Source organism: Vombatus ursinus, unplaced genomic scaffold (genome assembly GCF_900497805.2).
Source record: "Vombatus ursinus unplaced genomic scaffold, bare-nosed wombat genome assembly UNPS02014813.1, whole genome shotgun sequence".
Taxonomy (NCBI): Eukaryota; Metazoa; Chordata; class Mammalia; order Diprotodontia; family Vombatidae; genus Vombatus; species Vombatus ursinus.
In genome coordinates this window covers 3,391,769-3,416,936 of record NW_020954591.1, presented here as the reverse complement: position 1 = coordinate 3,416,936, position 25,168 = coordinate 3,391,769, and the positions used below count along the sequence as shown (strand labels likewise).

General features: G+C 36.8%; 1 protein-coding gene and 1 pseudogene across 2 annotated transcripts in view; one reads left to right on the top strand and one right to left on the bottom strand.

The window, feature by feature from the left end:
- DCLK1 (doublecortin like kinase 1) overlaps positions 1–25,168 on the bottom strand; it is a 397,676-nt gene that overhangs the window by 252,782 nt on the left and 119,726 nt on the right. The window lies entirely within an intron of this gene.
- On the top strand, positions 11–877 carry LOC114022803 (annotated as a pseudogene).

The window sequence follows — 25,168 nt, the reverse complement described above, 5'->3', positions numbered from 1 at the left end:
TGAACACCAAATGGCGGATGACGCCAATGCTACAGAAGGAGCAGGAGGTCCCGGGGGCTCCAGAGTCGGAGGCCGATGTGGCTTCTGCAGTAGCATCGGCAGTGGGGGCCGAGGTCAAGGTTGGGGCCATGGTTGAGGCCGTGGTCGTGGCCACGGGGCCCGGAAGGAAAGGCTGAAGACAAGGAGTAGGTTCCTGTCACTAAGCTGGGCCGGCTAGTCAAGGACATGAAGATCAAGTCTTCGGAAGAGATCTATCTTTTCTCCATTCCTATCAAGGAGTCTGAGATCATAGATTTCTTCCTGGCATCTTCATTGAAAGATGAGGTTCTGAAAATCATGCCTGTTCAGAAACAAACTAGAGCTGGACAATGTACCAGGTTCAAGGCTTTTGTGGCCATCAGTGACTACAATGGCCATGTTGGCCTGGGTGTCAAGTGCTCCAAGGAAGTGGCCACAGCTATTTGTGGTGCTATCATTCTGGCCAACCTGTCCATCGTTCCTGTGAGAGGTGGCTACTGGGGGAACAAGACTGGCAAGCCTCACACAGTGCCCTGCAAGGTCACTGGGCGATGTGGATCGTTTCTGGTGCATCTGATTCCGACCCCTAGAGGTACTGGCATCGTCTCAGCTCCTGTGCCTAAGAAGCTCCCGATGATGGCTGGAATTGATGACTGCTACACATCTGCAAGGGGCTGTACTGCTACTCTGGGCAACTTTGCTAAAGCTACCTTTGATGCCATCTCCAAAACATACAGCTATCTAACCCCAGACCTGTGGAAGGAGACTGTGTTCACTGTCTCCCTATCAGGAATTCACCGACCATCTTGTGAAGCCTCACACTGGAGTGTCCCAGGCAGCTTCTGTGGCAACCACATAGATGATGTTTATTATAAACAAATAAATTGAACTATGCCTGCTAAAACAAAACAAAAAAAAATTTGATAAATGAATGTCAGTATAACTGGATTACTCTGTAATTCCATACTTTTATTTTATTCATATAAAAATATTCTTCGGGGAGGGGTACACAGACTTCAGATTGCCAAAAGGATATATGAAAGGTTAAGAACCCCATGTAATTTGGAGTTCCTCTCCACTCTAAATCTATGCTAATCAAGCATTTTTTCATTTCCCCAGTATTAATTATATTAAAAATCTGCAAAATAATTATGGTTTCAAGGGTGCCAATGGCTTTTTCTTACGGTGTCAGTAATTTGTTAATAAATAATTTGAGGTTAAGACGCATAAGGGCAAAAGGTTTTTCATTCTATCAATTCTCTTCACCAACCGCTTCAGCCCCACTCTTTCTACATAGTCTATTATTCTTCTCTGCCCTCTCATTTCATGATGCCCCCCAGTACCTCTTTTCTTGATAACAAACTGCTTTTCATTCTAGATCTGTTCATCGCCTTTTCTTTCCAATTTCTGGCACTCACAGAAAACTAGTACTTTATGGAAGTGGATGAATCCATAGCCTCTTCGGTGTGGATTGCTCTCTGTCTCATATACGCACTGGGTCAGGGAGGAAGAATTGGCATACTTTCCCCCTAAATCCCCAGGCCAAAGTTTGATATTTCTGTTGAGAGAATTACCATTCTCCCTTTCTCTTGGGTTGCAAACAGAATCATCCTTGCTTCCTTCTTTCTCATCCCTTCATGTTCAATGAGTCGCAGGGCCTGTTGATTCTACCTTCATAATGGTTTTTGCATTTGTCCCCATCTCTCCCTTCATAATTGTTGAACTACCTGTTTGCACATTTCCATTCCACAATACGTCTTCCATGCAGCTGCCCAAAGCATGGCATTCTTGCCCCTGCTCAAAAATCCTCAATGGATCACACAGCTACTAGGATATAGTACAACTGCCTCAGGTTTTTTAAGGCCCTTCATAATCTGGCTCCAACCCTTCTTTTCCAGCCTAATTGCAAATAATTTCCCTTTCCTGTACGCCAATTTCAAGCCAAATTGGACTAGTAGTTGTTCCCCAAGCTCAGTATCCCATATCCTGACTTGGTGATATCACAAAGCAATATTTTTCTTCCCTCACCTCACCTTTCACAATCTTAATCTACATATCATGTTACCTGGGCTTAGAGGTGTGTGCTGGTAAACATTTATATGACACATTTTAAAACTTAATCTGCATCATGGACATTTCTCCATCACTTCCTTAAATCTAGACAATCAACAAAATGACAAAGTGGGCCCTGATCTGTCCATTTATGAGGTGTAAATGCTTCCTTTAAGAACTGAACAATCAGGTAAGCCATCCACTGCCTGGCCTAGGGAGCTATTCTTGAGCCCCACACTTGTTGGCCCTCTTACCTCCCACATTAACTTGGATATACTTATCTGTGTGCATGTTGCATCTACCCAGAATAGGATATAAACAACTTGAGGACAATAACTGAATTGTCTTTGCATTTCCAGTTCCTAGCACAGTGACTAGCACACAGTAGGGACTTCAAGAAATACTTGCAGAACTCAAGTAAATCTATTAATTGGTTAAGATATTATGATAATTCATTGCTACATAGAATAGTAACATGAAGTTATTTAGAGTTATTAAGAGCTACCTTTATTTAACAAAATTATAGTCAAAGGAGCAAAGAAAAATAAAGAAAAGATAAATTCAACAACACATTCAACCCATGTTTATTAAGTGCCTGCTGTATGCAAGGTACTGTGTTAGGTGTTCGCTGAGTTTGGATAAGCCATAAGCTCTACCTTCCTGGAACTTAGAGACTAGTAGAGGGATAAAAAGCAAACAGGTAGGAACAAACAGCTATTCACTTCAGTAAGACTTTTAATAGAAGAAACATGTTGCTGCTCTTATATAAACTCCCTGTGTTCTTTTCTTTGTATCAACTGTACATTTTCACCTCATAGAAACCTTCACTTAGTAGGTCCCCTTAACTGAGTATTATTTTATGGATAGAATTTTTTTCTTCCAACATCATTAAATAGTTCCTATTTCATTTCTGATTTCTCCCTAATTAACAGATAGGTAGGAAAGTGGCAAGAGATTGCTTATTATGGTTAGAAGTGCTAGGAAAAGACACAAAGGGAACATCTATTTTTATTCCTGGTGTGAAATTAAGGCCGTGATCCCGTCTACTGGTTGATGAGTAACAAAACTCAAGAATTCTGTCTCATGGCCAATGTGGGGTTTAGTTTTGCTTGACTATACATGTTTGTGATGGGTTTTATTTGCTTTCTTAATGGGGGAGGAGAGAAAGTGGTCCTGAAAATAAAATAAAATTGTATTTAAGAGAAAAAGAACTCTTTGTCTTACGATTGCATCTATAATTCAATTACAACAGAATTACTTTGCCAGCTTTATCAGGATCAGTGTGTTTACTTATTATCCCTTCTAGCTTAGATCATTGAATAATAGACTTCTACATTCTATTTTTATTATACTCCTATCATTCTATTATTATTAGTCTTCAGCAGCTAGATGGCACAGTAGATAGAGAGCTAGACCTGGAGTCAGAAAAACTTGAATTCAAATCCTGTCTCAGACACTTCGTAGCTTTGTAATCCCGGGCTGGTCCCATAACCTCTATCTGCCTCAGTTTCCTCATCTGTAAAATGAGGATAATAATAGCACCTTACCTAGGGCTGTTGTGAGGATAAAATGAGATAATATTTGTAAAGCAATTTGCTAACCTTAAAGCACTATGTAAATGCTAACTATTAGTAGTAGTAGTATTCAATATAAAAACTGATTATTTGTGTGAACTCAAAAATCATAACTCAAAAAATGAATCTTGTAGCCTATGGATAATTATCCCCATGGTAATTTATCTCTTGACATATCTCATAAGTATCCACAAAATGAAATATCTATTTTGTGGACATTTAATAGTGATAATTATCATGTAATCTACTTAAAGTTACAGATGTAACCTAAAAAAAAAACCCACAATAATTTCAATCCTCAATTTAAAAACACATGAACCCTTTGAAGCCCTTAACCACCTTCTATGCATTAGCCCAAAGGGAAAAACAAGTCTTTTTTCAATATGGTATAGGTTTCAGGTAAGAGTTAGGCAGGTAGGATGAAGAAAATTAATAACTTCCTGAAGTACTATATTCAACTACAAGTGAACCTATACTCTACTAGAAATACAAAAATAGTTGAAAGCTAAATATAAATTATTTGGGGATTATCCATGCATCTATTTCCTCTGGTGTCGATGTATTAGCCATTGACTCATCTCCTTAAAAGCATGGGAAGGTTTCAGTACAGATCAATACTGGTGAAATTAGCCGAATATTGCAATGTAAAGGCACACTGGCATGCTTCCTTAAACAAGCTTACTTAAGAAACCCATGTCCTTTACAAGAGTGTTTTAGCCTCTCATTTTAAGGGAAGCCATTATGGGGAAGATGGCATGAATAGCTGCTCTTTTTGGACATCTTAGAATCCTTACCTTCCCTGACCCTTTCTAATCTTATATTATGGAACAAACACTACAGTGGTTTCAGAGGAAGGTTGCTCTCCAAACAATGGACAACAAATCAACACTTATTCATATTTTTATATTCATCAGTAACAATATTAAAGAACATGAGATGACAGAGTAGAAGCTACTGTCTTGGGACATTTCCTCTAATCATAAAGGACTCATTATATTTAAGGATGACTATCTTCATTATTAAGATCCTATAGAAGAAATCATTTTGTCTCTTTTTAAAATGTAAGCTCCTCAAGGACATATTTTTTGTTTTGTTCAGCTGTAGAATAAAATGTCAATGAACTTAAACATTTATGAAATGAGTACTGTAGTTAATTGAGCTGTCTGGCTGCCTGAAAATTAATCAATCTGGTTGAAACCCTTGTTGTTACAAGTTTCTCTAAATTACATCAGTCTACTTTCTGGATGAAGTGCGCTATTTTGAATGTAATTTTTAAAATCTGAAGATTGAAAACTATATAGTATTACAGATAAAGAATAAAATTATTGTGAAGCAGTATAGATTTAGAAATTAAAGGAGACTGAACTGAATTTGCAGTAATTTCAGACTACACTTAGCAAGTTTTTTTTAATTAAGGTTTTGCCATGAATACTCAGTAAGTATTCATTTACTATGATCATTTATTCTTATACTTTACTGTTTTTTTTTTATTCCCAACACTTAGGGACAAGGGGAAGGAAAAGAAAAGGGAAAGGGGAAGAGAATAAGCATTTATATGGTACTTACTAGGTGCCAGGCAGCATGCTAAGTGCTTTTGACAAATATCTCATTTTATCCTAAGCACTTAGCACAGTCTGCCTGCTTTTTTCATTTCAGTATTATATCATTTGGTATTATATCAGTACCTGATATAATACCAAAAATAATACAGTAGGCAGACTGTAGGCAAATCTTAATCTACACATGTACATTGTGTATTTCTGCTTCTTTATCCTCCTGTCCCAGTTGTTAGTGCTTTCTCCCTCCCAAAATCATTACATGTAGAAGTATGGGGTAGAAGTTGGTAAAATTCTGAAATGGGTTACTTCTTCCTTTACCATTGCACTTTTGGCTTCTCCATATTAACATCTAACATACTTTGCACAGAGAAAACATTAGCTGTCGAGTTGAGTCTAAACCTCTTTCATTCTTTCCACTAGACTGCATAATGTTCTCATCCACTGTCATGTGGACTGAACCTTCACTCAACTGTCTGTGACCTAAAACTCTTATATGCTGTAATTTTGTGGTAAACAGGGAATGTTATTATGTGACTGGAATTTTTTAAGTATTATCAGTATAAAACTCCATTCTTTGGTCTTTGTTATCTGTACAGAGCGTCTTCTTTCTTTCTGCCAAATTGTACTTGATGAAAATTGATAAAGAAAAAAAGCTTTTGGAATTTTATTGGCGAGGTAAATGAATTTTCCAAGTTGTGAGTCCAGGACCAAGTTGATAAAGTTATTTGCAGAGTATGAAAGGTGATTATTAGCTAAAGGATCCGTCATAAAAGATGTGCACTGTAAGGATAATACTTGGGCATATTTGGGGAAAGGAAAGGGCAGGAAAAGGGCAGATTAATAGATAATAATACAGATATTCTTCTATCAGGCAAAGGGATATTAAATTCATCCACTGGTAACCTTGAATATCTCTTCACCTGTAATCAGTTACCATCCTCCCCCTTCTCTATGTTTATATATAATTTATATTCAAGTTCAAATAGTAATAATTTCACTCTTTGTAGTTGCATTCCCATTGCCTAGCACAGTGCCTGGCACATTATGATCTCTTAATAATCTGTTGATAAATTCAGGACTGTCTCTATTAGAAGAATAAAATATAAGATTATCATAACTATGTCAATTCTATATGAATTTAAAATAAATGGTATAGAGGGAAAAAAACCCTAGTGGACTAAAAGAGGCAGAAGACCTGGGTTCCAGTCTTGATTCTTTCATTTATTAGCTGTATGACTTCAATAAAGTAAGGCTCTACTTGTTTAAACTTCAGATTCTTCATCTGTCAAGTGGGCATAATGAATCTGGCCTCAGACACTTAGTAGCTATGTGACCCTGGAAAGTCCACTTAATCCTGTTTGCCTTAGTTTCCTTATCTGTAAAATGAACTGGAGACAGAAATGGCAAACCACTGCAGTATCTTTGCCAAGAAAACCCCGTCTCAAAGAGCTGGACATGACTGAAAACACTGAACAGCAACAACAAATATACTTTATATGGATCTTATTAGTACTAAAGGAGACAATGTATTGAGACTACACCACAAGCTATTAAGGAACATATAAATATGTCAGAAGATTATTTTTAAGCCTATTTCTTTGACTATTATTGTTGTTGTTGTCAATTTCTGTCTGAGGCTAAAAGTACACATTTTCTCTGACTACTTTACTTTCTATTTCTGAATCAACAGATGTTGTGATAGACCTGAAACCTTCTCCTGAAATTAAATTTTCAGTTGATTTGAATAAGTTTGTCAACTTTACACAAGTGAAAATTACACTCAAAATGAAAAGGAGCTGATTGTTTATTCAATATTGTGATTTATTTCACCTATGAGGATTGCAATGCCAGTTAATGATATGGGATCTGATGTATAAGGACATAATCTAGATTTAATGACTGTTTGAAAAATAAGTGTATGTTTTAAATCAGGAAATTAATACAGTGATCACTTGACCCTGGGCAAGTACCTTAAACTCTCAGTGCCCCAAGTAACTCTCAGCTTAAAAGCTGCAGACTGATCAATTCATATTGATAGAAGAGGTTTCCTTATCAGGAGTTGCCTGACAGCAATGAAATCATAGGCTGAATCCAAAAATCCCCCCCCCCCAAACTTGTAAAATACTTTTCATTTAAACAACGTTCAGGGGGAAAGTCTGTGAGATTTTAAAAATAAATTTATTCTGCATTAAAACATGTAACACAAAATATTGAAATATCTTCAGTTCATCACCGTTTTTAAAAGAGAAAGTCACTCAAAATGGATCATTCTCCACCTTTTGCATCCTAAGGCTTTCAAAAGTAAAAGGCAATATCCCATAGAGATCATACAAAAGAGAAAAGGATCCACATGTACAAAAATATTCATAGAAGCTCTTTTTGTGGTTGCAAAGAATTGGAAATTGAGAGGATGCCCATCAATTGGGGAATGACTGAGCAAGTTGTGGTATGTGAATGTAATGGAATACTATTGTGCTATAAGAAATGATGAACAGGATGACTTCACAAAAACCTGGAGAGACTTGCATGGTCTGATGCTGAGTGAAGTGAGCAGAACCAAGAGAATGCTGTACACAGTAACAGCCATGTTGTGTGATGACCAATAGTGATAAACTTAACTCTTCCCAGCAATACAAGGATCTAATACATCTCCAGAGGCCTCATGATGGAAAATGCTATCCACATCCAAAGAAAGAACTATGAAATTTGAATTGCTATTTTTTTTCTTTTCTGTTGAGTTTTGTTTCCTCTTTCTGGTGGTTCCTTCTATTGGTTCTAATTTTTACTTATAACATCACTAATGTGAAAATATGTTTAATAGGAAGGTATATGTATAGCCTATATCAGATTGTGCACCATGTTGGGGAGGGTGGTTGGTGAGGGAGGAAAGGGGAGAAAAATTTTAAACTCAAAAGCATATGGAAGTGATTGTTGGTAAATCAAAATGAATTAATAAAAAAAAGTCAGGGGCAGCTAGGTGGCGCAGTGGATAGAGCACCTGCCCTGAAGTCAGGAGGACCTGAGTTCAAATGCGGCCTCAGATCAAACACTTGACACTTACTAGCTGTGTGACCCTGGGCAAATCACTTAACCCCAATTGCCTTAAAAAAAAAAATGTCAAAAGAGAAAAAAAAACCAAAAGTAAAAGGCAGCAAGATGGCATTATCCTTCAGTGCACGTGACCCCAAATAAAAACATCATTATAAAGAAGTAGCAAAGGTTTATTGAGGTTTTAATTTATTGTTGCTGTTTTTGAAGGAGGAATCAAGGTTAGCACAATCATAATGCATACAATCTTATTAAACCCCCTTTTTATTAACTTGAGATAAAAGTACTTTATTCTATGGAACAAACTAATTGGAAACTGTGGTTTCTTTTCATTATCAGTTAAATAAACCTTAGATATATTCAGTTGCTGTTTTTGGACAAAGCACTATTTTAGCTTTCATCATCTACTCTTCCTTTCTGGGAAGGATGATGAGGTTAGAGGCATAATTTCCAATTGGGATTGATCATACCCAATTTTTTATTTTTTAATGTTAATTTTCTTGTCATCAAATAATGGCAGATTCATTAAATTCATCTTTTTTGTCTTAATCAATCACAGACTTTTTAGCAGTTTTATTCCCAAAGCATGTACAGAATAGGTAGCCAACTAGGCTCTTGAAAGTTCAGACTATTTTTAAAGATAAAGTTTTCACTAGAAATTATTTTAGCCTCAATAATTACAATGGTGACCTTATCTGCTGAGTAAAAACTCAGGCTGGCAACCACAATGAATGATATTATCTCCCAAAGGGAAGCTGAAGAAAAGCCTTATTGCTACAACAAAATCTAGCATCTAACACTCTTTCAAGGATAATATATATTACATTTTCATAATTTGTACATATTGCTTCATAAATGTCTGTTGAATGAATGCTGATGGTAAGAATAAGAACTCCCCCCCGCAAAGGTAGGAAATAACTAGAAATTCAGATATGTGTGTGTGTGTGTATGTGTGTGTATACATATATATCTATATATTATACACACATACGTACACATACACATATAAAGAAAAATAGGGTTTTGCAAATGTAACATACTTCTTGGAAAGCTGGGAATGACAAAAATGACTGTTAGAAAATTTCAGAGCTGGAACAGAACTCATCCACCCTGTGCCTTAATAGGAACCCCCCTACAACATCCCTGGTAAGTTGTCCTCCAGCCTCTGCTTAAAAACTGACAATGATAGAGGAAACTACTGAGCCCTGAGGCAGCACTACCCATACACTGGAATGTTATTATTTTGAACCCTACCTCCAGAGTGCTCGATGTTTGATAACTGGGCCATTATGAGGTGACAGAATCCCTGGCTAATGGCAGCTCTTAACTGCCATTAACAAAAAGATACTGGAGTTCAACTACCTCCAAAGGCAATTTGTCTGATCGCCTATGGGAAGGTAATCTCTATCTTTTACATTTTTCCAGCTAAGAGGGAGTAAACACCGGAATAAATCATTCCTCTTACCTCCATTTCTGCCTTTTTGGGTATTATGAATTTACTGAATCAATGCTACAGAAGTGATTTATATATAGAATCCTATATCATAAATTTAAGTTTTAAATTTTCAACCCTTCCTAAAGGGATGGAAATCTATAGGCACAGATGGAAATTGCATATCTTCTTTACTTTATAGCATGTAGGAAAATAAGATCTATAGCAAGCCGATTATCAAAGAATAATTAAATACAATTTTTCTTATTGCTATTTACTAAGTTTTTCCTCTTCCACAATTTTTTAGGGCATTATCTTACAGAAATGAATCCACCCATATATATATATAGCTGTAGCCAATAAGCCCACAGAAGGGGGATTCTAAGTCTTCTGTTGGCACCAAGCTTTCAGCCAGTGTAGGTCTGTAAACTCTTGACTCATGCTTGACTCTTTCCTCTCCCTCACCCCTCATATCAGCTGTTTATTCTACCACCATTTGACTCTCTCTCCAACAGCTGCCATGCCGATTCGGTCCTTTATTACTTGTTGCCTCAATTTTTCAAGAGCCTTCTAATTAGTCTCCTAGGCCCAGTTTCTCTCTTCTTTTCAGCTTACTGATCTTTACTCTGTTTTGGGAACTTTACCCTGCATTCTACAAATTAGAGTACTTGTCGTTTCCCATGTAAAACTTTACCTTATGATACCTGCTGTTTCCCATCTCTGCACCTTTACACAGGCTGTCTCTCATGCCTCGAAGGCCCTCCCTCTTGACCTCCACCCTTAGAGAATTCTTGGTTGCCTTTAAAGCTAGGTTCAAGCCCTGTTTCCTACAGGAGGCCTATCCTGTTTCATCTTAGTTATATTCTATATATTTTTTCTGTGTACAGGTACATGTTGTTTTTCCTCAAAAGAATATAAGCTCCTAGAGGGCAAGAACAGTTTCATTTTTGTCTCTGTATTCCCAGCATTAAGAACAGTAGCTAACACATGGTAAGTACTTAGTAAATAATGGTGGAATGAATGAATGAGTGAAAAGGAAAATATTCTCATATTATTTCCTCATTATTAGTTGAGGAAAACATAATTCAACATACTTTTAAAAGTCATGCATTACTATATTAATTACTATATTATGATATATTGTTTATTATAATATACACTATATATCATAACATAGTATATGACATTATATACTATATTATATATATATAATTAATTACTATATATTAAGAGAAAATGTTTCTGAACATTTTCTCTTGCAAATCAGAAATATACTATTAAATACACTATTTTTTAAAGCCAGGATCCTTATCTATTATGTAAAAAAAGTCTATTTTAACAAATTCACTAGCCTAAGAAGCATTTCCAATTTTTTACATAGATGGCTTTTAAAAGACTTTGTCTCACATGGTTCCACGTCCATCCCATAGAACATTAGTTACTATGAAGAACAGGTCACGTTGTCTAGGCAGAATGACTGTGATTCTGTGTGACTCAGTATTTCTCACAATTTTTTTAATTACTGCATTTTATTTTAAAATAAATTTTAATCTTTTGTTTTATCACTACCTGAATTTCCCTCTTCTCTTCTCTTCCCCTCACAAAGAGCCATTCCTTATTAAAAAAGTTCTAGAAAACTGATGGTGAAGCACAACATCGTTGCAATGTTCTAAGTGATCAACACATTCCCTCTTCCCTTCCTTACCCTATCTAGAAAAATCAGTCCACGTATCAGGAAGAACAGCTGCAAAAAAAGATACTTCTCTTCTGCTCTGACTAGACTGATTTGAAGACATCAGAGTGAGTTTATGAACCAGAGAGACACTACCATAGAGCTCTTGTTATTGGGGACTTCAGGGAACCACAAACTCAAACCAGCATTGTAGGGAAGAGAATGTGGTTCCCTTAGGGCCCCTTGTTATCAAAAGGAAATAACATTCACTCTTGCATACCCTCCTTAGTATTTCTGAAAGCCTAACACTGTGAGATAACTCCAAACAGCAACCACTCAACAGCCGTTTCGGTAACTAAGTTTACCTGTGTCTTTCCTCGTAACAATCTGTGTAATTACAAATCACAAAGAAATAGAAGTCTACAGGACAGGGAGCAAGAACATATATGAACCTATGAAGAGTGGAAAGAAAGGAAAAGTAGAATCAAAGTCTTTCAATTTTTCAGGGCACTATCTTATAGAAATGAATCTACCCATATATACTGCTATATCCCAAAAACCCAAGGAAGGGGGATTCTAAGCCTTCTATTAGCAATCACTTCTAGGAAGCAGTCAAGGAGGACTGAAATGATTTGTGACAACTCATGGCAGTGCTGGCTTATTTTTAAGACAATCCCATCCTGGCAGAAGAAAATGTCTCACATGACATGATAAAATTTCTCACCCTAAGAGAACATAATAGTTATTTTTAAGGCCCAATCAGGAAGCATTACTGGATGAAAATATTTGACTTAAAGTCATTCATTAGAAGTGTGACACAGTAGAAGGAGCACTTGGTTTGGAATCTGAGGTCTTAGGTCGAAGTGCCTGCTCTGAGGGAGCTATTTATTGCCTACGTGATTCTCAGCCAGTTCCTTCATCTCTCTAGAACTCAGTTTCTTCACCCTTCTAGCTCTAAATCTATGATTCTAGGATCCTAGGATGTCTCTGTGTTGCATTCCAAAACCAGGAAACCTACTCCACTTTGTTAATAAGTCACAGATAAAGTTCATTTCAGTTATCCCTTGCTGCGATTGATTTTGAGATGGCAAATCAAAATACTTTGGAAAGCAACACTACTTACACTTTCAAAGTGAGACTGGAGCTATACAGATTTTTAAAAACTATGATAAATTCAAGCAATTACTTATCCTGGTATTACTTCTCAAGAAATAATTAATTTCTGTGATATGGAAATACAAAGATCATAAATAGCATGAAAAGGTCATAAATAGTACATAAAGATCATAAATAGTAGTGACCTTTAGTAGCAAGATTGAGGATTTAAGAGTGATTGAGAGAAGGGAAAATTCACTGAGTCATTCTGTTAGAGAATTGAGCTTATTTCAACTGTAATACTATAAAACCAAGGGAGAACAATAAATCCAACAGAATTAAGTGAGACTGCATAATACAGTTTCTATATTAACAGAAGAGAAGGGAAACTTTAGCCTGGCTTTATCTTAGCACAATTTAAACAGTCTAAGCTACCTGTTGAATAAGAACCTAAAATCAAACTGTCATAAATTCCAATTTTCAGGATAACAAGAGTACTAAGCATATTCCTTTTGTGCATGCATGCATACATACAGGCTCTATACCAAGCTTTGTGTGTGCTCATTAAAAAAAGACCAAGATAATGATCCTATGTGCAGTAGAACTCAATGAATCACCCAAAGTCCCAGCAAACACCAAATTTTCATAAGACTTTTCTAGAATCATATCAGCAGAGCTCTAAAGAAGAGGAATGAGAAAGGAATAATAACATGAATTTTAAAAAAAGTTTGTTAATTAATTAAGAAGAAAAACAGAGGAGAAAAGGAAAGAAAGGAGAAAGATAATACAGATGCTTTCTAGTTTTCTGTTAAAAAAAAACTGTGAAAAAAGGGAAAACATCTCTTTATTAACCTATAATTTATAAGAAAACAACAACAAAAAGTTTAAAAAAAGGCCTCAACTGAGGCCTAAATCTAAGAGAAGAGAAATTGCCCTAAATGCTCAATTCAACAAACATTTATTATTTATTATTAAGGACTAATATGTACTGTATGCAAAATACTGTGCTAACCATTTCAGCTAAGACATCAAGGGGCCTCTCCAGAGGAGGAGCTCATCTCCCAATGAAGAAAGCATTAAAAAGACAACTAGGTAGCTAATGGATAGAGTTCTTGCCAAGGGTCAGAAAGACCTGAGCTCAAATCCAGCCTCAGACATTCACTATCCCTGTGACCCTGGGAAAGTCACTTGTTTGCCTCATTTTCCTAAACAATAAAATGGGGATACTAATAGCACCTTGCCTCCTAAGGTTGTTGTGAGGCTCAAATGAGATAATATTTGCAAAGCAGTTAGCACAGTCCCTGGCATCTAAATGTTGGTCATCATCATCATCATTATTAATATTAACAAATTTAGGTGGGCATAATCAGCAACAATTTCATAATGGAAACGGCACCTGAGCTTCATTTGAAGGAAGATAAACAGGTTTTTGTTGTTGTTCAGTCATTTCAGTGGTGTCTGACTCTTGATGATCCCATTTGAGTTTTGTGAAGAATAATTACATTCTTGAAGGCTGGGGAAAGTCTGGGAAAAGGGAATAAGATGGCTAGAAGTAGAGCTTGTGAAGGGGAGACATAAGAAAAAGAGCTAGAAAGGTAGACTTGGGCCAGATTTTGCAGGGCGTTTTTTTTGCAAGGCTAAGATGAGGAATTTTCATTTTATCACAGAGGCAGCAGGGAGCCTCTAAAGGTTTCTGAGTAATGGAGTATTTTGGCTGATGTGTGAGGGAAGACAGAAAAATTTCTGATTTTTGCTTTTGGTTCAAATGCCTTTTTTTTTCTTCTTCTAAAGAACAAGAGATACTTCAAACATAAAAATCCTCATCTAGATTAGTAAGTTTTTTCTATCAATATAACTCAGCTAATTTTTTCAGAGTTAACATGCAACTGAAATAGACAGGTATGGCAGAATCCTCTTCCTCTCCAATTGTGTATTATCATTTTATATTCAGTTTTGATTTACAGTGAGACATGGCCTACACTAGCTAACATTTACATAGTTTATACAACTTAAAGGCTGGCAAAGTGCTTTGCATATATTATCTCAATTGATAATGAAATAATGATGTGGGTATGTACATGAATTAAATATTGGTGATGAGTAAGTCAGTAGGGAAGTCTGGGTTATAAAGAGGCATTGGGAAAACTAGTAGGTTCAAATAACAAAATAAAACAAAGAAAAGTTATAGGAAGCTGACCAGGGCATGGGGTAGAATGGGGGAATATCATTTAGGGATATTCTGTAAAAAGGGTCCAATGAAGCCACTAGGTTAGGGTTCAGCTGACTGAAGAAAACAATTTTTATGTGTAATTAAGTGACATGCCTGAACTTCCAACAGAAAGATTTTACTTCCTAAGTGGTCAGATCAGTAAAATGTCTATGAGTGATAGGAAGACTCTGTGCTTGTCTCTTACTTAATTCATCTATGTTCTATACACTGAGGACCTTTTAAAGTTCAGTAAAATAATGTCAGGAGAGATTCTCCAGCTGACCCAGGAGCATAGTCTGAGTGTGGCAGATGGAAAGCTACCTATCACCTATGGACCAGCCATGGAATCATCTTTTGGGAAGCTTACCTGAACCGTACTAAGTTAAAAATTCTTTTTTTAGTGAAGTAATCAGCCTCAATGTTTAAACTGAGGATTACAAATTCAAGCTAATTTGCACCTCTGAAAAGAGTTACATTCCTAACCTTCATGGCAAATACTCTTATATGTATGCTCAACAGATAATAAGAGACACTGAGCCAATAGTGAGGCTAGAGTACCCTACCATGACTATGTGTGAACAAGACCTTAACCAAATGAACTGATGTGAGAAATGGAATAAATGTACATATATAGTGAAAGACAGAAATAGGCCTATATGACCACAGGAAAGAAAAGAGTACCTAGTCCATTTTGATCTCATCAAGGCTGTTCCTAGAACCTTGCTCAACTAGCTCATTTCTGTATTAAGGGGATGATAGCAAGTTCTTTGGGCAGATCATACCTGAATTATGGAGATAGAAGGATTAACTTGAGCAGCTATCTATAAATCTATAAAATGAAGTGGGGAAGAAAATGGCAACCGACTCCAGTGTCCAGTGTTTTCTTTGCCAAGAAAACACCTAATGGGGTCGTGAAGAGTTAAACATGATTGAAACGAATGAACAACAACAACAATGCAGTGGCTTTAGTTCAGATATAAAATAATAGAGCATTAAGTAGTGCTATGTGACCTATTAGATCTATCAGCTGGAAAAAAAATGAGATTTTAAGAATAACTTTGTATTTGATGATATAATTAAACATAACTCATTCATGATCCATCCTGACAAATCACTCTGTCACTAAACTACATTTGGCAATAAGGTCAACTCTCAATCACTGGAGCTAATGAAGGGAAAAAGAAAGTACGAAATGATGAGTTATCCAAAATTATTTTTTTACAGTTAGTTGGCATTTCAATTGCCTTTTTCAGAGTTACGGCATTTTGCTCCACTTCACACGCAATAATTCAGTCACCTTGGCCTATGTATTCTTCCTCACACATGACATTCTGATCTCCCAACACCATGCTTTTGCCTACGTCATCCCCCTCTCTTGGCACACCTCTTTTGATGCTTGGCTTTCTTCCAAATTTTGCTCAAGTACCACTTCCCACATATGGCCAGTCCCACAAATTATCCTATACCTAGATCATGTATATATTTTGCATTTACTTATTTTTGTATTTTTACCCCTGATGATGTAAGCTTCTAGAGGGTAAAGACTTTTTTGTTGTTGACTTTACATTCCACAGTAGATGCTATGGATTGGCTGATTGAAGTTACCTATAACTCCTATTGCTAAAAAGTTTAGAACTTCATATCTTTAACTATTTACAAAAGCTTTCAGACATAAACCTGCTTCTTCTTTGGGGCAAAAAAAAAACTCCACTAGATTAAAAAAAAATAGTCAACCAACATAATTTGTTATCTGTTGATTTTTAAAATATTCTTACCTGTACTTTCTAAGGAAAGGCATTAGGGGATCTCTTCATTTCCACAAAACAAATTCCTAATCTGCAGATAAGAGGAGGGGGAATATGTGTGTGCGTGTGTGTGTGCGTAGGTGGGGAATAGACCATTTGAGAGCCATGCTTATCTTGTAGTCTATTACTTGATTAGAGATGGGGAACCTGTGGCCTCAAGGCCACATGTGGTCAAGTATGGCCCTTTGACTGAATCCAAACTTCACAGAACAAATCCCCTTAAAAAAGGATTTGTTCTGTAAGACTTGGACTCAAAAGGCCACACCCAAGGACCTAGAAGGCCACAGGTTCCCCACCTCTTTACTAAACAATACAAAAGACCATTTTTTTTTCTAGAATGCATAGTCACAACTGTATTTAGCCTGCTAATAGTCAGCTAAACAGAATGCTCCACTTCCTAATTTTGAGTACTTTGAGAACAATCAGACCTAACTTCAGATTATAAAGACACGGCTAGACAAGGAGAAGGTTAAAAATAACCTGGAAGTTTTCATAGTCTGCAAATTCAACTTGAGTCAGATGTGACGTCAAAGGCAAAAAACCCAACGCAGTTTTAGGTTGCATTAATACAAGCATAGCGTCCAATATGCAAGAACTCATACTCCCTCCATATTCTAGCCTATTCAGATTACATCTAAAGAAGTACTACTTGCAGTTCCATGGGGCCACATTTTAGGAAGAAAAGTGAAACTGAAGCACATCCAGGATGAAGCTGATCAGTATGGTAAAGGAACTCAAAGCCATACCCTAATAGGGAAGCAGCTAAAAACAGCGAGGATATCATCTTGGTCTTTAAATATATGAACAGCTGTTATGCCTAAGAGGAATTAGGTTTATTTTCACTAGCTCTAGTAGACATAATTTGGTCCAATGAGTAGAAATTAGAGGGCAGACTGACTTGATGTCAACTGACATCAAGGAGAAGTTTATAATAATTAGAGCTGTCCAAAAGTAGAATGAGCTGCCTCATAAGGTAGTGAGTTCCCTATCACTAAAGGTGAAACGGGGCTGCCAATCCTGCAGTGTTGTAGAAGGGAGACATGCTTCTGCAAAGGGATATACGAGATGATTCTGTGACTCTTGTCTATGGACTCTACCCAAACTGGACACAGCCTGGCAAATCCAGTTATTCTGGATATCTTGCTGATTGACACTAATGGTAGTTAAATCCATTATGCAGTGGCTCAAATTGATTATTAAGATGGTTAGAATCACTGGACTATATCACTGTCCAGTCTTTTCTAGAGGAGGAGTGTGTGCATGCACACACAGACACATCTCACTGCATACCGAGATTCTTGGCCCAATATCATCATTGACAGCTAGAATACAGTTTAGAATCCAAAAGATGTTTTAAATTAAGATGTGCCTGAAATAAACATATGTGAACATACATACATATATATATATAGATAGATACATACATATATATAAATGTTAATTCTTGCATTCTCTGCCATCCTATAACTTCACAGGCCATATGATTAAACCATTAGAGACTGAGGCAAAAAAAGTATTATCAGTAAGTATAGGTATAAATATCCCAATGTTCTCATTACTCCTTCCCCCAAAAAAGAAATAAATCAATGTATAATGAAGACAGCTGACCTAATATGTATGGGAAAAAAAGCACATGACCAAGAATTATTAGCAGCAGGTCTTTTCTACCCACCTTCTACTTCTACTATGATTTTTCTTCTGAGAATACCTTCCACCTACCACGCTCTATATATCTTGTAACGCACATACTTGTCAGGATGTTGTCTCTGTGAGCTTCTTGAGGTCAGGGACCATACTTCTGTTTTTCTTAGTATTCCCAGCACTTAGCACACATAAGTGCTTAATAAATGCTTGTCAAATATCCTTCTTCCCCTTAAAAAAACCGCCAAATGGAACTAAGAGTACTTAAAAAGAATATTCTACCTCCAATCATATCTTCAGATACTGTTGTGATTCACAAAAATAAAAGTAACTTAGCCCTTTAAACAAATCAGGGATTTCAAACTTGCCTAATCAGGAATCTATATCCAAAAGTCAAAAAATTGCTCTTAATTCTGATGGAAAATACTCCACTTTAAGAAGATGGATAACAAGAAAGTTTATAAGAGATATTGACAAAGGAGTATGCATGAATTCTAAAATGTGTGGAAGGGTGATAAAAATTCTTCTTAAAACAAGACAGTAGGGGCAGCTAGGTGGTGCAGTGGATAGAGCTCTGGCCTTGGAGTCAGGAGGACCTGAGTTCAAATCTGACCTCAGACACTTGACACAACTAGCTGTGTGATCCCGGGCAAGTCACTTAGCCCCAATTGCATTTTCATACTCTGCAGTTTTTGCTATCAAGGGCGGCACAAAGGAATTCCTGCTTAGGTACAAGTTGGATTCAAAAAGCGCAAATTCAGTTCAATAAGCATCATTAAATACCCACTAGGTATATCTATTAGAATAGAAACTCAAGATGAAAACTAGCCACTGTACTCAAGGAACTGATGATCTATTGCAATCTGAGATTCTAGTTTACCTTTATTACACTTATTTATATACACATATTCTTTTTCCAAGTAGATTCCACAAAGGCTGGAATCATGCTTATTCTTGGTATAAGCCTTTCTGCTCTCCCTATCCTCCCCGCCCTTCCCACCCTCCTTCCATGCACCCAGCTCAGTGTCTTGCACACAGCAGAGAAATATTTAAGCGAATGTAAAAATTACTTTCTAATAACATCTCTTATTTACAAAGTTGTATTTCTTCCATAGCATTCTTCTTCAATAACATACAGTGTCCCAAAACTCTTAAGTACAATGTTAAGTTTAACACTTAAATTAAATTTCTAAAAATTTTAAAAATTAAATTAAATTAAATTTTTATCACCCTTCCACATGAACAAATTTTAGAATTCATGTATAGTCTTCTGTCAGTGTTAAGTTTAACACCACACTAAGAGTTTTGGGACGTTGTATAATAAATCAATCTTTTCAAGAAGAATGAACATTGACTATTTTCAGATTCGATTCCTCAGATACTTCTCCACCTAGGAAATACTTTGTGCCATCAAAAGCTGATGACATTGTTTATAACATTTTCCTACAATGATTTTAAAATTGTTAATCATCTTTAAACAAATTCAGGCGATGGCAGAATTTATTTTATGAAATATTTTTAGGTTGATTGCTCACTGGAATACAATTCTGTGAATCAAAATTTACACCCTTCACTTTTTTACACATATTTTCCTTAAATTTCCCTTTCTACTCTATAATTTCCTATTTTATAACCTACACACAAAGATTTCCCTTAGAAAGAATGTTATAGAAGGATATGATAAAAGTAAAAAAAAATCTGAAGAAATGAAGCAATGTGAAGACAGTTTTAGTTTTAGTTATTTTCTACTCATCATATTTCCATCCTATTTACTTTCATCTAACTTGCTTTAATGTAAATCATAAATAAATCCACTTAGGACTATCTCTGTCAATTTTTTTTCAGTATCTAAATATTTTTCTGTCAAATTCCCACCTAGTAATACTGATAGCACCTTCAACATGGCCCTAGATTAAATATTCTTCCTGTAATTAAATTTGTGTTTAGAATCACAGATATAATAGGAAATATAATTGGCCCAATTGCTTATTTCAGTATTTTAAATTCACCTGAGTAGCATATGCAAGATTAGCTCATCTAATTTACATGCAAATCTAAGTCATTTGGTTTTCTGTAAGCATAACAGTCAAATGAGCTGGTTTTTCCCCATGATTAATGTCAAAAACATTCTCTGAATTCATTCCTTCAGCTACACTTGCCTCCCCCCCCCCCCGCCATTTAATTAAATAATTTCTTAAACTCCCTAAATGGAATTCTTTTCATTATCTACATGAACTGATAAGATCACCACCCTGGATTAAACAACAAACTAGTCTGTATTTTCAGGGAACAAGCACATTAAGTAAACAGGAATTAAATGTTTGGCAATGTCCTTGAACTGTCCTTTGAAGTTTTGGATTTTTCTTCATCAGCAGACCTCCTTCTGGCCTCCTGGATCAGACTGGGTGACCTTGTGATTGTTCCATTAGGAGAGACTTCCTTATCCTTGGCTTTCACCAATTTGGTAACAACAATAAAATAACAAATAGCATTTATGTAGTATCTACTTCGTCCCAGGCACTGAGCTAAGTGCTTTACAAGTATTTCATTTCATCCTGCCTACTGGTGATGGTGGTAATGGTGGTGGTAATAATAAAAATGTTCAGTCATTTTTAGTCATGTCTGACTTGTTGTGAGGTGACCCCACCTGGGGTTTTCTTAGCAAAGATACTGGAGTGGTTTGCCATTTCCTTCTCCAGCTCCTTTTACAGATGAGGAAATTAAGGCCAACAGGGTTAAGCAACTGGCCCAGGGTCACACAGCTAGTAAATGTCTGAGGCCAGATTTGAACTCGGAAATAAGAGTCTTTCTGACTTCAGGCCCAGCACTCTATCCACTGGGCCACCTAGCTGCCCCAATAATATATAATAATGATACCTGGTATCTATGTAGTACTTCATGATTTGAAAAGTATTTTACAAATATTATCTCATTTTAATCTCACAACAATCCTGGAAGGTAAGTGATATCATTATCCCCATTTTACATATGAGGAAACTACAACATAGAAAAATTAAGTGTCCAAGGTCACACACACCCCTAGCAAATATCTAAAGTTGGATTCAAACTCAGTCCTTCTTTACTATAGGTCCAGCACTCTAATCAACAAGGCAACTTTGTTCCAATCAAATTTCACTCAGTCTTAAATTCTTCCTTTTAAAATGAAATTCTTTTCCATTGGAACTCTCCTACTTTCTCATTAGATCTCTTTCCTCCTACTCTGCACCTGCGTCTGTCTGTACTTCCTCTCATTTCTTACTCTGCATGTGTCTTTTTTAAATATTCATCCACCTGCAGGAATAAAGCCAACAAAATGAAAGCTAGACGAGGATGTCTGAATCTTTTTCAATAGTTACTGTTTCCCTTTTGAAAATACGATATTCCTTGATTTCAGTCAACTTTTTAAAGCTGCACAACAATCTCCTAAAGAAATCGACCATCCTACACCAGAACACCTCTAAGGATGTGCTCAGAGGCCAAAATCAGTCAACCAGTAACCATTTACTGCTCAGGGTAGTGTGGGTATAGTGTGGTCCACTGGAAAGAGCTCTACCTCTTGAATCGGACAACCTGGGTTCAAATCCTATCTCTGACACTACTTAATGACCTTGGGCAAGTCATTTAACCCGCCTGTGCCTTGGTTTCCTTATTTGTAAAATGAGAGGGTTGTAGTAGGTGGCTTCTGACATCTCTTTCAGTTCTAGATTCATGATCTGCGCTATACCAGGCGCTAGGCTAATTGCTGGGAAAAACAGGGACAAAAACAAAGCATTCTCCGCCCTCACACCCAGACTTCCAATTCCACCAGTGGGTGGGTCTGATGATTCAGAAGCTTAGGTCAAGCTGGGTCAAGTTTTCTGTTTAAATCTAGGCCACATCTTCACAGACGCCCCCAAATCAGATGTTCAGACATGGGCCCAGGGATATATTTGGGTAATAAGTGAAAGTTCAGGGACAGGTTCTTGAGACATCTGGTTCAACCTGAAGTTTGTATTTCTCATTTAATTAGATTATAAACTCGGGGTGGGTGAGTGGGGTGGGGGGGGCACATCCTGTCCCCTGTTCTGTCCAGCACCAAAAATACCTCTGACAGGCTTATATACATACACAGTGAAACTCTGAATTAATTGGTAAAGCCAAATTAGTATTTTTATTCAGTTGCATATTCAAATAAAAAGTCAAGTTAAGTTGCTTTGTTCTGACTTTGGCTAAGTAATCTAAATTAAATTATTGAGAGCTCAAAAGTATTTCAAGTTCTTTGCTTAGATGACCTTGTTTATCCTGCATAAATCAAGACAACATTTGTTTCACTCTCAACCTTCTACCAAGATGGTTAGAGTACATAGGCCATCTGCAAATTCACAGTTTTCTTCCTACAAACCAGCCTATTTAACACATATTTTTGTCAAACATAAGTCAAAGTTGAGAGGTAGCAGGTCGTAGTGGATAGAGAGCTAGGCAGGAAATCAATACGAAATGGATTTGAGTTATACCTTTGGCACTTTCTGACTATCCCTGGGAAAGTCAGTTCACCTCAATGCCTCCAAGCCACTTATGTTACTGAGCAGCTATTAACCTGCACTGTCATAAATCAAAAGGATTTATTAAGTACCTATAACCTATTAAGTACCTATGTGCCAGGCAATGTGTTAAGTGCAAGTGATACAAATAGAAAGGATTACACAATCCCTATTCGAAAGAAGCTGACCTGCTAATGGGGGCGACAAGTACATCTCTTTTGCATACGGGATAAATTTAAAGGGGATAAATACAAATACATCTAAAGTGGTCAAACCCAAGGTAGTCTGGGAAGAGGGCACTAGCAGTTGGGAGGACCAGGAAAGATTCCATGCAGAAGATAAGTGTCTGATATGAGTCTAAAAGAAGTATTTAATGAAGTGTAGGTCAGTGCGTTCCAGGCATGTGGGACAGCCAGTACAAATGCAAAGAGATGAGGGATGGCATGTTGTACAAGAGAAACAGAGAGGTCTACTTAGGTTTGCTCACAGGGTCTAGGAGGAGAAGTAATGTCCAGGCTGGACCAATAAGATTGTGAAGGGCTTTAAAAGGCAAGCAGAGGAGTTTGTGTTGGAAAGGGAGATCATACTCTCAATTTAAGTCCGATTTATATTCAATTATGAAAAATTTGGAAATGATTGAGATTTACTATATATAACCATAGGAACAATTTAGATTGGTTAGTAAGAGACATACTTCCTGGACATCTCCTCCTCATGTTCTTTCTACTTGGACCACCATCTCCACCTCCTCTCCATCAGAAACTTAGGGTTTTTTGCCTTAAACTTATCTTGCTGGAGAACAGGCCTCCATACCACCACCTGGCCCTCTCTTCACCATGCTCCCACAAGGGCATCCTCCTCTTCCTTTGTCTTTCCAAAACCTGTTTAGGTGTTGTATTGCCCCAATATAACGCTAGCTCCTTTAAGGCAGAGGCTGTCTTGATTTCTTGTATTTGTACTTCTAGGCTTTGCACATGGACAGCTAGGTGATACAGCATCAGGCCTGGAGTCAGGAAGACTCGTCTTTGTGAGTTCAAATCTGGCCTCAGACACTTATTAGCTGTGTGACCCTGGGCAAGAAGTCACTTAACCCTGTTTGCCTCAGTTTCCTCATATGCAAAATGAGCTGGAGGAAGAAATGGAGAATCACTCCAGTATCTTTGCCAAGGTCATGAAGAGTCACACACTGAACAACAGCAAAACCCACTTAATCATATCTCCCTCGCCCTATGCCTTCCTTTTTCTCTTCCTTTCTCTTCTCCCTTTCTTTTAGCCCCGCCCGTTCCTGCTATCTCTCCTTCCCTTCCCCTCTCTCTTCTCAATTCTTCATAGCTAAACTATAGTACAACTGAAAGTCATTTTTAATACTGGGAATAAATCATGTAAAGATAAATAATTTGCTACATATTAGTGTAGCTATTTGTTGTGAACACATGAAATGGTCAGTTAATAAAGCCAGAGTCAATGTAGGGTTTCTTAGTCAGTATTTATGTCTTCCTGGCTTTTGGGGGTAGTGTGTGGGAACAGTGAAAAAAGGGACAGACAGTGCAAAGGGGTTTAACCCACATGCTTTTTCTTCTAGATTATTTTTGGCAAATGTTTTCACACAGCTTTAAAATTCATCTTTTTTTTCCCCTGACAGGGAATCTGTTACCTTGGAAACGCAACTGCTCAAAATTCAACATGGGTAAGAAGATCAGTGTTAATACTTCCTTTAACATTCTTACGATCAACTGATATAACTACTGATAGAGCTAGTTTGAAATAATATACTAGTTCATCCAATTCAGTATATATAAAAAATGCTGGTCCACAGACTGATTGCAAGTGAAATCCTCTTAAAATATATTTCAAAGAAGTGTCCAAATTTATCTCATTGCTTCTCAGATTTCACTGTACTAAAAGTTTCTGCCTTGGAATAAGAAAGTAATTAACTGAGACTTGAAAATGTTTTCATTACAGTGAGGTTTTCATTTCAGAGAAATTCATTGAAATGGGCGTTGACATGTATTATAACAACTATCTAAAAATTACTTCAGAGATTACTTTTGACTATTCAAGAGTCCAGAGAGTTTGCGTATTTGGGTCAAGTAGATTAACTGCTGACCATCCAAGACTATAGTGCATTCAGCTCACCATTAGTAATTATAGATGCTGCAGTTATATAGTATGTGAAGTAAAAATAAGATCACCTAGAGTAAAAATAATATGTAATGTCATTTCAGTTTATACATACACTAATAGGAAGTGTTATGGATAGTGCAAAAATCCATATTTTCTTTTAAAACATTTTTAATATTTAAAATATTTATATTTAAAATATTTGCTTTTGGTCTCCTCCTTGTCCAAGGTAGATCTTCCACCTTGATCCTATCCCTTCCCATCTAGTCTGGGATCATAGGATCATAAATTTAGAGCAGGCGGAGATGTTAGAAGGCAGCTAGGTGGTGTGCATTGGATATAGTGCTGGGCCTGGAGGTAGAAAAACTCCTTTCGTAAGTTCAAATCTGGCCTCAAGACACTTATTAAGCCTGGGCACGTCA